The sequence below is a fragment of the Pithys albifrons genome, chromosome 14 (assembly GCF_047495875.1).
Source record: "Pithys albifrons albifrons isolate INPA30051 chromosome 14, PitAlb_v1, whole genome shotgun sequence".
NCBI lineage: Eukaryota > Metazoa > Chordata > Aves > Passeriformes > Thamnophilidae > Pithys > Pithys albifrons.
The window spans coordinates 15,852,104-15,864,912 of NC_092471.1; the positions used below are offsets into that span (position 1 = coordinate 15,852,104).

The 12,809-nt window shown below is 42.0% G+C and overlaps 1 protein-coding gene across 4 annotated transcripts in view; it reads right to left on the minus strand.

Moving 5' to 3' along the window:
* Window positions 1-12,809, minus strand: part of HTR2C (5-hydroxytryptamine receptor 2C) — a 219,120-nt gene that overhangs the window by 27,025 nt on the left and 179,286 nt on the right. The gene's annotated exons all lie outside the window — the stretch shown is intronic.

Below are 12,809 nucleotides of genomic sequence, written 5' to 3' on the forward strand. Positions count from 1 at the left end.
TTTGTGGAGTAGAATTTAATGATATCAGTTCAAGAGACAGATGGGAAAGGAAGTAGAACAAAAGCTCAATTCTGAGTTAATTGACCCAATCCTGGAAACATTCATAATTCAAACTAATGTATTACATTGGTATATTTGTCTTACAATATATCCATCTGCTTTTCAGAAATTTCACTGTGCTTCTCTATACTTCTTTCCATCTTGTATAACTGCCTATATATGCACTGGCCTGCACAATGGCAGTGATTATTTGCATACTTTTGAGCTCAAAGGCTGAGTTACCCCATTACATGCATTTGTTCTAAAAATGCCAGTCTTTTCATGAGGTCTCAGCATGTCACCATCACTCAGGATGAGCCTTTAAGACAAGAAATTATTATATTATTGTATTACATAAAGAAAATGAGGGTTACCATACACTAAAAAGAAGCCATACTTATTTTCACAAAATGCTGCCCATAACATAATACAGTAAAAGCACTAAATAAGATAGGATGTACACAAATACGTCAAACAGCAAAATGCTGACATGAGGCATCCATCTACATCTAATAACTCCTTGAGTGACAAGAGGAAATGGCCTCAAGTTGCAACACTTTGGATCAAGTTTGGATTGGATATTAGGAAGCATTTCTTCACTGAAAGGATGGTCAAGCACCGGAACAGGCTGCCCAATCAAGTGATGGCATCACCAACCCTGGAAGTATTTAAAAGACATGTAGATGTGGTGTTTAGGGACATGGTTTTATGGTGGACCTGGCAGTGTTAGGCTAATGGTTTGACTTGATGTTCTTAGAGGTCTTTCCCAGCCTTAATGGTTCTATAAATACAGGGCATAATTTCCAACCAGAACAAGGGTGAAAGAGTTTTTCAATTGCATATTAAGTCAAGACAGAGTATAGAAACACAGCTGACCATCCTTGGAGTCCTGAGTTTCCCTTACATTCTCCACGACCTGCAGCTGCAGCCAGCACAGGGAAATGAGCCATATGTTAGCCTCTAGAACAGACTGCAAGTAGGACTGTTCCTAGAAATTGTAACTTCTCCTTGACAGGTGCTGAGAAATTGGTTCCTCAGCCCGATTTCACTCTGTTGAGGTTATCAAGAAGGGATAGCAAGTTCTCAGCATGAGATAATTCGTCCTAGATATTTGGTGTGTTGCTAGATTTAGCTACGGGCACCTTCTAGGAAGGGAAACAGTGGGGTTGTGGGTGAGAGAAAGCAGAAGTAATAACTGGTATGTGGTGCTCAGGATGAACAGAGTGGATGAAGCCATTGAGATGCCCTCCTCTGTCACACCTCAGGCCAGGCTGCCATGGGCACTTCTGACTTCTGTGTTTTAAGCTTCAGGTGACAAATATGATGCTTCTCAATGAATATATTCTTTCCCACTTCCCTAAGTTAATGTTTGGGTAAAGGCAAGGGGAGTTATCCTTTGTGCTCTGCTAGTCTGTGGCCTTTACTATTTCTCTCTCCTTTTTTTCATGTTTTCTTTCTTCCTTTTTTTTTTAAATCACACTGTTTACAAAAATCAATAGAAGCAAATGCCAGATCATAGGCTTTTCCATTGTTCACTGAGCAGATGCTGCTGCTGGAGCACCAGGTGTGGTTGGGGAGGTGGTACACATTTTAACTGGGTCTTTCTCTAGATGAGCAACAGCCCATGAGAATGAGGGAGGCCTGAGCCAGCTAAACTCGGGTGAGTTTGTCAAAGGGGCATCTAGGCTGGGACTAGCACCTCTATCTAAGATAAAGTGCCTGTAAAAACCCATCACAGGTAAATCTGTATGTACAATGACATAGACCAAAATGAACCCAGTTTCAATAAAATATCTGCAACTCTGGTTAAATCTATTCTCATGATTTTAAAATTTTAAGAATAGGACACAGCTACAGGGCCAGGAGCTGGTGCTGTTCTTCCTTTCAGATGAGGCTAAATCTGGCTGTGGGAAACACATTACCTGCCTTCATTTTACTCGTTAGCTCCATGATCCTCCTGGAACCTTTATAAAGCACCAAATTTATCTCTGGAACAGTTTATCATCATAGGGCCTTTCTTTTTATGTGCAATAATTCCACTTTTCTCATTATCTTGTATCAATTTCTGGTTTGCCACAAAGCATGCAAGTTTATATTTCTTTTCAACTAAACTCATAAAAGTTAATTACAATGAGGCAATGCACTTACAAGCTACTACTGGATCTAACAGGGTATTGTCATAGAAAGTAAATAAAGATTCATGCATTTTAAAGCACATTTAGCTTCACTGATCTAGAAGCAAATTGGGCATGAGAAGATTGCACTGACAGCATTAAAACTACTGCTGTATTTAAACTGACATCAGTAAAACAGAAATCTATAAAGCAGAAATGTAACTTTGTACACTCCAGCTTTTGGGGGGCTTTACGCTCCTGTGAGTTTTAAAACCTGTTGCATCTTCCAAAAAATGTCAGCAAAAGGATGAAAGAAAAAGTATAATTGGATCTAAATCTTCATTTGCACTGAATAACAACATTTAAATGTGTGCCATTCAAAGTTATTCTAATGAGTCATTCTTGAACATAAAAAGATTTATTTTGGATGGGCAATTCTCAGTTTCACTGGGCAGGCAAGACATGCCCATCCAATTTCATGTCTAAATATGAAAAACAGCTCCCTGATTGGATGCAGCACGCGAGCTTTGGGTAACCTAGAAAAATATAAGACCATATGTTTGGGGCGACACACCTCCAGCTGAGCCGTGGAGATGGGACTGGTGCAGAAAATTTGCCTCCACTTACCAAGGCTTTGTTGCAGAAACCTGCTTTGCAGGCTGCTCTCACTAACAATTAGTTTCTGGCTTTATTTCAGACCACAGCCTTTAAGAGTGTCGACATGATGGGCCTGACCCAGTGATGGCTTCTGGAGCTCTGACAGAGCTGCAAGAGAGGATATTGTGATAACAGGTTTCGCTGGGTAATCTGCAAAGGGGAAGCAGCCCAGTTTATCAGCTTTGAAGGAAAAGTTTCAAAGCACATTTGCTTCTTACAAAGTACAAAGGTGCATGACGGCTGTGTTTTGTTCACACTGCAGTGTTAGGATTTTCTATTTAAAAACTGCCTATTTCAAGCAAGTTAAGGTTTTTGATTTTGTACTAAGTTGCTCAGAGATTTGTCCTGGCTTTCTGTTGCTACACACTGACACATACAGATCCTGGCCTCTGCATCCCAGCAGAAGGCAGAGCTGAAAGGGAAGAGGCTCTGAAGATGTAAGATATGACTGGAGCAGCTCAGTGTCTTACTAATACTTAGTAGCAAACAACAGGACTCAGCAAGTCAGAAAGTTCTTTTCACTCCTGCACTCCTGTGGGATCAGGAAACTTCCCTTGGGATCTTTGTGATTTAATTTTCCTGTTTGAATCACAATATTTTTCTTAAGTGAGTCTGCATCCTCTTTGATTTTTTTTTAATTTTTTACCAAAAACAAAGAAATTAACAAAAAAAACCTCAACAGTATCAGCCAACCCAGAAGAGAGAAGTCCACTCCTTTTTCAGCAGGAGAAGCACCTTAGGGATAATCAGTTTCACCAAACCAATGCAAAGGTAATCACAAGAAGCTTTTCACTCCCAATCACATGAAGCAAATTAATGTCCAATGAAACACACTTTAGGATCAGGCCCTGCACAGGCCAGGAGCACATTTCAGCACTGAGCTGAATGTTTCACACAGCACAACACTGGGTCACTTTGCTTGGACAAATGCCAGCTCATTTCCGCTCCCTACATGATGTATAAAGCTCGAACAGGAGATTGGCTTGTGCTTTGTGTGGTGGTGCTGAAACCTAATGAACAGCAATGGCATGAAAGGAGCTGCATTGCAGTGGCAGAGATTTCCTCAGGCTCAGACAGCAGCAAAACCCTCCTAAATGAGGGATGCTGCCATAGTCATGCCAAGAGCTATAGTCATGACCAGGCAGGAGGAAAGGAAAGAGGTTGGAGGAGGCAGAGAAGTGCTCTGACAAAAGCCCTGGCCTCTCAGAACTTGCTGCCAGTGTTCCCACTGATTTCAGGAGTCAAGATCTCTCCTGGTGCATTTTGTAGGAGGCCATTCCCCAGGTCCTCCTGTGCTTAGATTGTTACCTACCTGGCTCCTGCTGACACTGAACAAAACAAAGGAGGCAGGAACACAGTGAGAAAATAAAATCTGAGGTGTTTTGTAGTGTTCCTGCTTTTCATTTTTCTTCATTTAGGAGAGAAAAAAGGCAGTACTTCTCTTTTCTACCTTATGGGTCACCTTTAATCTCAGAAATATGGCCTCATGCTTCCATGCAGCATTTTCCAGGTTAGCACAACTGGTTTTGTTCAGGCCTTTCTGCAAGAGGCCCTGTCTGCATAAACGCCTGGTCAGACCCCCAGTATAAACAAAAATTCTCTGCAGCCCCCCTTGGCAAGCTGTGAAAATTGGGGCTACAGGCACATTTCCCTGGAAAAGGCCAGGATTAGGTCTCAGCCTGGCAGGGCTGCAACGTGCCAAGACTATAGAATGGTGCATATGTGATTCACACACACCTGACCACTCCAGTGCCAGGCTGGGATGCTGGCACAGACCCCTGGCTCGCAGATGTGCACCCTACTCTGGAGTGCCCACCCAGGGGCTTTGGGATCCCCTCAACCTCTCTGGAGGGGTGTTTAATTAAATCTAACACAACCTGATTCAGAGGGTGTGGAATCAAGAGCTGGTTTTACAGCCAGCAGAAAGCAGCCATACAACCTCCTCCACGACCATGGAAGTTACCAGAAGCAGAAGGTGTTTGGCACGTTTTGTGCTGTGTTCATCTGTGCTGGACTGAGCTCCACGGGCAGCAGTGTCATCCCTGGCAGATCACAGGCTAAAAGCTCCATTAACCCACAGTAGGCAAAGGAGCTGGTTGCTTAACAGCAAGGGGTTTAGAGGAGCAAAAAAAAGCATGTTTACAAATGTGAAATGTTTATTGTTCTCTCGTGTTTTCTCCGAATGCTGGCAATTTGACAAGATCCTCTTGTCAATGAGAACAAACACAGTGAGGACAATAAAGATTACCTCTGCCTACACCAAGAAGCCAGCCAAAGCCAGAGCTGGATGATATATAGGTGGCATAGAGTGAAGAAATAACAAGTGGCAGGTGGCAAAAAATTAAATAGTAACACTTCTACATCTGAATCTGACAGAAAAAATAGCTCTTCAGAGTCCCATAAACTAATGCTTCACAGTGTGGATTACAGCTGAGCTCAAATGAGTCACAAGGACCTGGCACTAAACTGTCAGCCCCCCCACAGCAGGTAAGCAAGGTGCCATTCAAACTCTCTCTGCAGGCTGGCATTGATTTACTCCAGTGAAAATTATCTCTGCACAGCAAACCCTTTACTACGTCATCCAGAGCTTGGCAATACAGGAAGCAAGATTAGAGACCTAAGGCAAGGGGTCCTCTGCTTTCCTCCTGGAAATAAGAAAGGACTTGCCACATGCAAATCAACCTGAGCAATGCTGAAGTAACAGGCAAGAAGTTGTAGGGAACAGCTCCCTTGTGAGCTGGTGTATCCTGGGAGCTCAGGCATAGCTGTTTGCTATCACTGGCACTTTGACACACTGAGCCTTTGCTTTGGAGGCAGGTGCTCCTGACCACAGAAACCTGCTGCTGTTCCCCACATGCTCTAGAACTGGCACAGCTCATGGCACATTCCAGCAGACCACAGACTGGATCTCCCAGCTTCATGGCCCTGGAGTGACTTTTGCTGTTTGAACATGCTGCACAGAATCTGAGCTTCTCAGCAGCCTTACAGGGTTAGAAATTCATTTTATTCAACATTAGGATAAACATGAGAATTTTCTGATTTTTGCAAGAATAGAGTTTAATAAAAACTACATATTTTCAAGACAGAAGTTCTAGTTTATGGCTTAAAATACAGTCTGATACACCCTAATGATTATTGTGTTCTTAGCTAAATTTTTAACTTCTGTGCAACAGATCATCATAAGGCTGGCAGAATGAGGACTTGGGCTCCCACAAGCTGCAAAAATACTTCACCAGCTATAAGAATAATCCCATTCCTCTTCCAGCTTCCCAGGAAAAATTCTGTAGACATGGATACACTTACACAGCTTCAATCAAAAATGTAATTAGACAGAAGCACTCTAAACAGTTTTATTTGCCATGACATGCTCACTCAGGATGCTCATGCCTCCAGGGCAGTGGCCAGAGAGGTCCTTGCTTCCCACTTTTCTGCGAGGCACCAAGTGGCGTGCAGCAAAAGAGAGTCCAGGCTCCCACAAGCTACAGCAGAGCAGCTACAGGGGAGAGGGGGCTCCGCTGGGGAGAGCAGTGGCTTCCAGAGCGTGTAATGAAGACTAACAGCATTCATTTCCAGAGGGGAAGAGCAGAGCAGTACACCTTGTGGAACATGACTCTCCTGTCCATAACTGGGCAGGGTATAGCAAAGCTTTGCTGACAGCCCAGGAGGGGCTGCATTAGTTATAGCCAGCCATTAACACCCAACTCACTTGTCCTGCCTCAGGTAACAGGGCAGGGCTGGTAGGATGGATACCAAAATATCCAGGAGGCCAAGTGATAACTCCAGCTGGTTGCACTCAGGCATCACTGCCCCACGACACTTGCTCTCACTTTGGCCCCTACACTCAGCCCCTAGCAGAGAGTGAGGCCAGGGCCAGGGTTTGGGCTGGCTGCACTTCCAGCTGGGATGGAAGAAAGACTCAACCTGTCCTGCCAGACAAAAGTGGTGGAACTGCCAACACAAGGTGCTGCCTGTTGTCCTTCCTGGCAGGGCACAGCGGCTCCCAGGATGCAATTCAGGTGATTCTTGGGGTGAACCACCAGCAAGCCCTGCCAGCTCCTGTCTCTCAGAGTATTCTCATATATACTCCTGGCTGTCACATCTTGCTTGCCATGATAATGCTGCAAATTTACCAGCTGTTGTTGCAGCACAGAGGGCTGCTAAGGAAGGGACAGATTTGTCTGAGGGAGAGAAGGGTAACCATACAGAAGATTTACAGCAGGTCCCATGGAATTATTTAGGAGGAATTGACAATGCGAGCCAAAATTTTACTAAAATCTGAATTTTTATGGCACCAGTTCCTATTACATTAAAAGTGACAAGCCTTCTAAATCCGTTCAAGTAGCTGCAGCACATGGAAAAAAAAAACCCAGCTCAGCTAGTGATATGGGACATGACCATCTTCACAAAGAACTGATGGCAGTTCAAATGGTGAACATGGTTATAATTTAATCTATTAGAAGACACACCAGATCCTGCAGATGTTAGAAATTATGCAAAACTGCTTTCCAGAGGATCCAAGTACACTCTGTAGCTCTTCCTGTTCTACCTAACTTTAGGTTAAGATGTTGTTCAGAAGTCAAATATAACTTCAATTAATATTTTTACATATTTAAAATAAACCTCCAAGTGGTCAAGTCTGTTCACAGGCAGCAGAGACCTCCCCAACATAATTCCTTGAATTTATACAACTAATTTATGGCTTGTTTCATTGCTTGCAAATCTTGTAAGCAAAATCCATTCTCCCTGTCCTTCCCAGACCAGAACTTCCTCATCAGTGCTGTCTGTGTCTGTGTGTGTGTGTCTTGCTTTATGTAACAGGGCCACAGCTCATCACGGAGGAGGTGGAGACAAACTCTTCTCCAGTTTTATGGGCTGCCCATTTTTGGATCTTTCTTTTACTCAAACTGATGAGGACTAAAACTTCAGTGGGGATTGGAAAGGAGTGTACAAAGAAGCCACTTCAGTTAAATGAATGTTCTCAGACAAGAGGAACAATCAGTATAAGTGTTACCAGTGACATGTCATTTTATTGAAAATAAAACCATCTTTGATCACCATGTCTGTATCAGGGGGTACCTGTGCCCACAGAAACAACTTTTGTCACTTAACTGCATCCATGATTTTATGTAATTTCTGCTTCCTCTTCATTTCTGTCAACCTGATATTCTTAATTGCTGCATGACCTCTTGGAGAGGAAGACAACAAAAAAAATCAAATACTTCAGCATGCCTTCATCAAGGGCTTTTTTTTTTATAGCTACTATAAAACTGCAACATGCCCCCAGAAGAGTGTCCAGCAGATTTTTTTTTCTGTCAAACCGATTGAGAAAAATGACAGACACAGAAAGGAAGATAAAATATTCATGTTAATAAAGTATTTGTGTCAATGGAGAAGATTGCACTGGAATCATACATAGTCTGCCTGTTGAGGATATTGTACAACCAGGGTCCTACATTCAATGAGATACAGAGAGTATCCAAGAAGCTCTTTAGTATTCGCCTCCTCCTCTCTAAGCACAACTTAAACCTTGGGTAGTAGAAAAGAAGCTCTCACATGGATTCAGGGCACACCATACAGAGCTTTCTTTCCCAACAGCAACACAGATACGCCACAACTTAAGCCCATTTATCACATTAGGTAAACAGGCAGTTGTTCATGTGCAGAAAATTCAGTAGCAGGACCCTCAGTGCCTGAACTAAAGTTTTCTATGTATCTAATCTGGGAAGAGGGTGAATAATGATGTAGCAGGTTTTTAGATTTTACAGAATTATTTAGGTTAGCTAAGGTTACTAGAAAGATGTGGGGACTTCAAAAGAGAATAAATGCTGCTGGATAAGCACATAATATACCAGCCTATGGATTTTATTGATGAAGAAAGATAACAAACTAATACATAAATTTCACTGCACACATCCCAGGTACAAGGTGTCATGGGAGAGAAAAAAATTCCCACCTCTGAGTTTATGACATAGTGCAAGGAGTGTGGGAGTTTCCATTCACTCACAGCCTAGCAGAAGAAGAAAATGTAGTGGTTACTTAGTACAAACAGAAACATCATACATTTAAAACTAACATGTATAAATAATTTCTGAAAGTAGTGCAACTGCCATCTAGAACTTGGTGTAAAGATGCATCCAAGGCCATTACTTGACATGAGCTTTATTAAAATGCCTGATAGATAACCTCTGGATAACCTGAATGTCCTACCAAAGTGCTAAACTGCACTGCTTCCTCCCTCTGCAGGGAAGTCAACATCCAAGTCTGCCCAAGTGCTCAGCGCATCCCTGTCACCACATAATAATGGTAATTGTCAATAATAACAATGCTGTGGATGAGAAGCTGCTCCAGCTGCTGGGGCCAAGGAGTGGTGCTGCACCCAATCCCAGCCTGCCTGGGAGCCATGTCAGCCCACAGGGTTACAGCACTGTCTGCAACTCAGAAAGGAGAGAAGCCTCCACCTGGAGTCACAGATGGGTCTACTGGCCATTTTTTGGCCACACTCTGACAACTCGTTGGCAGGTGTGAACCTTTTGCATTACAACCAAGACAGTTTAATATATTCTGCAACATCCACTTGGATCACCTGAGGAGATTCTCTGTGTTCCTTCACTGGTCCTGGCAGATGAAGAGCAGCCCTCTCTTTCTTGCCCACAAACACTAGACAGGATGTAAACCAACAGGTGCTTGGCCCTAAAGTGCTCAGGGTTGAGCAGAGAATCTCCATCTGTTGTCAGAAGCCCCATTATGTGTAAAATACCTGATGCCCTGTCACACCAGCATTTTTAATTAATCAGATGTTTCTCCATTGAGATTAAACACTGTGTACATTTCTCATTTACTCTCCCCAATACATGCTTATTAATTAGCATGCTAATTTGCTTAGTTCTTTAGCAACTGCGTGCCAGGGAAAATTCTACATTGTCAAATGCAAACCATTGATTGGTGTAAGACACTTAAAAAACCCTAATTGACAAATTTATGAGAGCCCTGATTAATTGGTGAAAAATCCAGCATGCTGCATTCTGCCATCCCTTCCTTTATAATAAGATTCTTGAACTAATTTACAACTTGGTTTTTTTCTTCTTTTAATTAAGAAAACCACTGAAAATCACAAGTGTTTGTGGAGGATATCTATCCAATTTTCTCGTTATGCCTGAAGTGAAATCTACTTAATTTACCTTATTAGCTGAAAAGTAAGGAAATGAGCCTACTCTGTAAACTAGAATTTATCACTGGGACTGAGTGAGCTGATGTGGAAACTTAAAAGTAACTTCATCATTCTTCTATCTATTATATATATTTTTAAGGTTCCTTTCTGATTATACAAATTAAAAGTGACTTCTACAAACCTGGAAGGGATGTGCAGCATACATTTCTCAGTACAGCATATGGCAGCTTTTGAAACAGGCCAGTGCCAAATTATGTAGAATGCACAGGATAAACATGCAGAGTAAAAATGACTGAACACTGACAGTTATATTTCCAAGCAGTGGCACTTTCCCTGCTCAGTTCATGGCCATGAACCTCAGTTACTCTCACAAGAATTCTGCTGATGTGTGAGTATTTTCCCCCTTAATCTTTGGTTTGTCTGCTACCACTTCAAGCAGAATATAAAACCTACCATTTCTGTATGTGTGGATTTCCTGATCTCTGGCTCTTAGAAAACAAGAAAAGTCCACTGTCCTCCTGGCCACTGTGGCCTCCAGATTGTTTGCAGACTGTGTAAGAACCACTTAAAAAAAAAAAAAAACAAAAAACAAAAAAAAAAAAAAAACCTACAGTTGTAAGAAAACCAAGCCAAGAAATCCTGTGTTACACAACAGGCCAGATTTTGTCCTCAAAACCAGTGTGTGCAGCAGTGCAGAGATGCTACTTGGTGACACCAGGTCAGACTCAGGAAGAAGCGATGGCTCTCCAAAGGCTCTCAGTTACAATAACAGCACGTTGGGACGCTGCCAAAAGCCTTTCCAGCTGCTGGCTTATGTTGCCAAAAGAACTGGTCCACTGAGCTGAATAGAATACACAAGAAAATTGTCTCCTATCTCTGCCAAAGCTAGGAATAGCCCCAGGACTCTGAAAATCTGGAAGCCTCCAGCACATGCGACACTGAGGAAGACATGGATGGATTTGGTCCAAGTTTTACGTAGTGATGAGTGACAGGTTTAACTTGCTTCTATTCTGTGCTCTTGCACACACGTTTTATTTACATGAACCTCAAGTGCTGAGGTTGTTTATGTGTCCTGTTAGTCTTATATCCCAAGTGTTTTTTCCAGATGCCTGGAAAAGGGCATCCATATGTAATGGTGGTTTCAAGAGGAGCAATACCCTTCACACAACCTCAGGATTTTACCTTTGGTCCTTCTCAGACATATCCAGTCAGTCCAGGAACTTTAGGTACCCATGAACTTGTGGGTATCAAACTGTTTACTTGCAGAATAAATTAGGAAATAATCACTTGGGAGAGAATACAGACTCTCTCTACTCCTTCTGGCAGCCTTCTTTGCTTACTGCTGGAGTGGCACAGCCCTGGCTGCTCACATAAACAATATGTAGCTTAAATAATATAAAAAACTTGTTGCACAGAGGTCCTACTCCAATCAGTCAATGAGGCTCAGTTTTCCCAAAATGAAGCTTTTCTTCCTCCCCTCACAAAGCCTGAAGGCAACATGCCTGCTTTGGTCCAGCCCAGGGGAGCAGTGCCAGCACCCGGCACTGCTCCAGCAGCCTCCTCACTTCTCAATGTATTTCCCCAATTTTCCATGTCTGTTCTGAAATTACAACTTTTGCCAAAATATCTATTTATTACTGTTTGTCTATGGAGAAGTGTTTGGGCTATCAACAGCTAATACTGGTGCTCTGGTAGAAAACGGATAATTACAATTCCTCTTCAAATAAATGATATTTCCTTGCTGCTAAATATGCAACATGCTTTACACCTTTAAATGACCTGAAGTAATCATTTCCTAGGCAGAACAGAAAATCCATTTCTATTAGTTTCCAAAGACCTTGAAAGTATGTAGGTAGGAAGACCACTTCCATAAATTCACCTTTTTAGAGTCACTGGGTAACCCAGAATTTATGCAAGTGCAGGTCAGTCACATAATTCAGTATTTATATGCTTCCTTTCAAGCTCCAGGGAACTGGAGTAAAATGCTAAAAATAAAATACACATGTTGTAATACACACAAGATTTAGAGATAGAACTATTTTGACAGTTCAAAATAAAAGGCTTCATGTATAAGATCTCTATGGCTAGGTCTGTACCTAAATCATATATTGATTTAACTCCCTGTAGACAAGTTATATAAGCTTTGGAATGATGTATGCTTGATCAATGTGTTTTCGAAATTAATCTCTGTCAGACTTAATCATTTAGGCAAGTAAAGAAGTCAGATAAATATCCCTACATATTCCTTTATAAGACAGTAAGCCAATGTCTAATCAAATTTCTAAGTAAACAGCATTATTTGTTTCCAAGAAATATCAATATTAAGATACTTTTCAAACAAAATCTGAAAATAGGCTTCAAAAATGAGTTAGTGTTATCTGTTAAACACACACAGATTATACTGATACGTGAGTATACAAACATGATGATCAGAGACAGAGAACAAAATACCCCTTTGTAACATCTAGGGAAGGAGAGTCCTAGCACCATACCCCAAAAAATGGATTTGGAGTCTCAGTCAGATGAAAGTTAAATGTGTTTGATATTTTACTTCTTTGAAGGGCTAACAGTGGTTGCACACTCAAGTGCAGGAGCACTGCCCCACTTCACTGGAAACACAACCACCCTAATATGGTAGGGGAGAAATAAATGCTGACACCTATACATGCAGGCCTCTGAGTGTTTTAAAACTGAGAACATATTCTCAGGGTAGAGGTAGGGAAACTGAGACACGGAGAGGCAAAATGACCCCCTGAAAGGCACAAGGCAAGCAGAGGTACAAATACCAAGAGTGAAAGCATTTATTTGAATGCCAAATCTACAACTGCAAA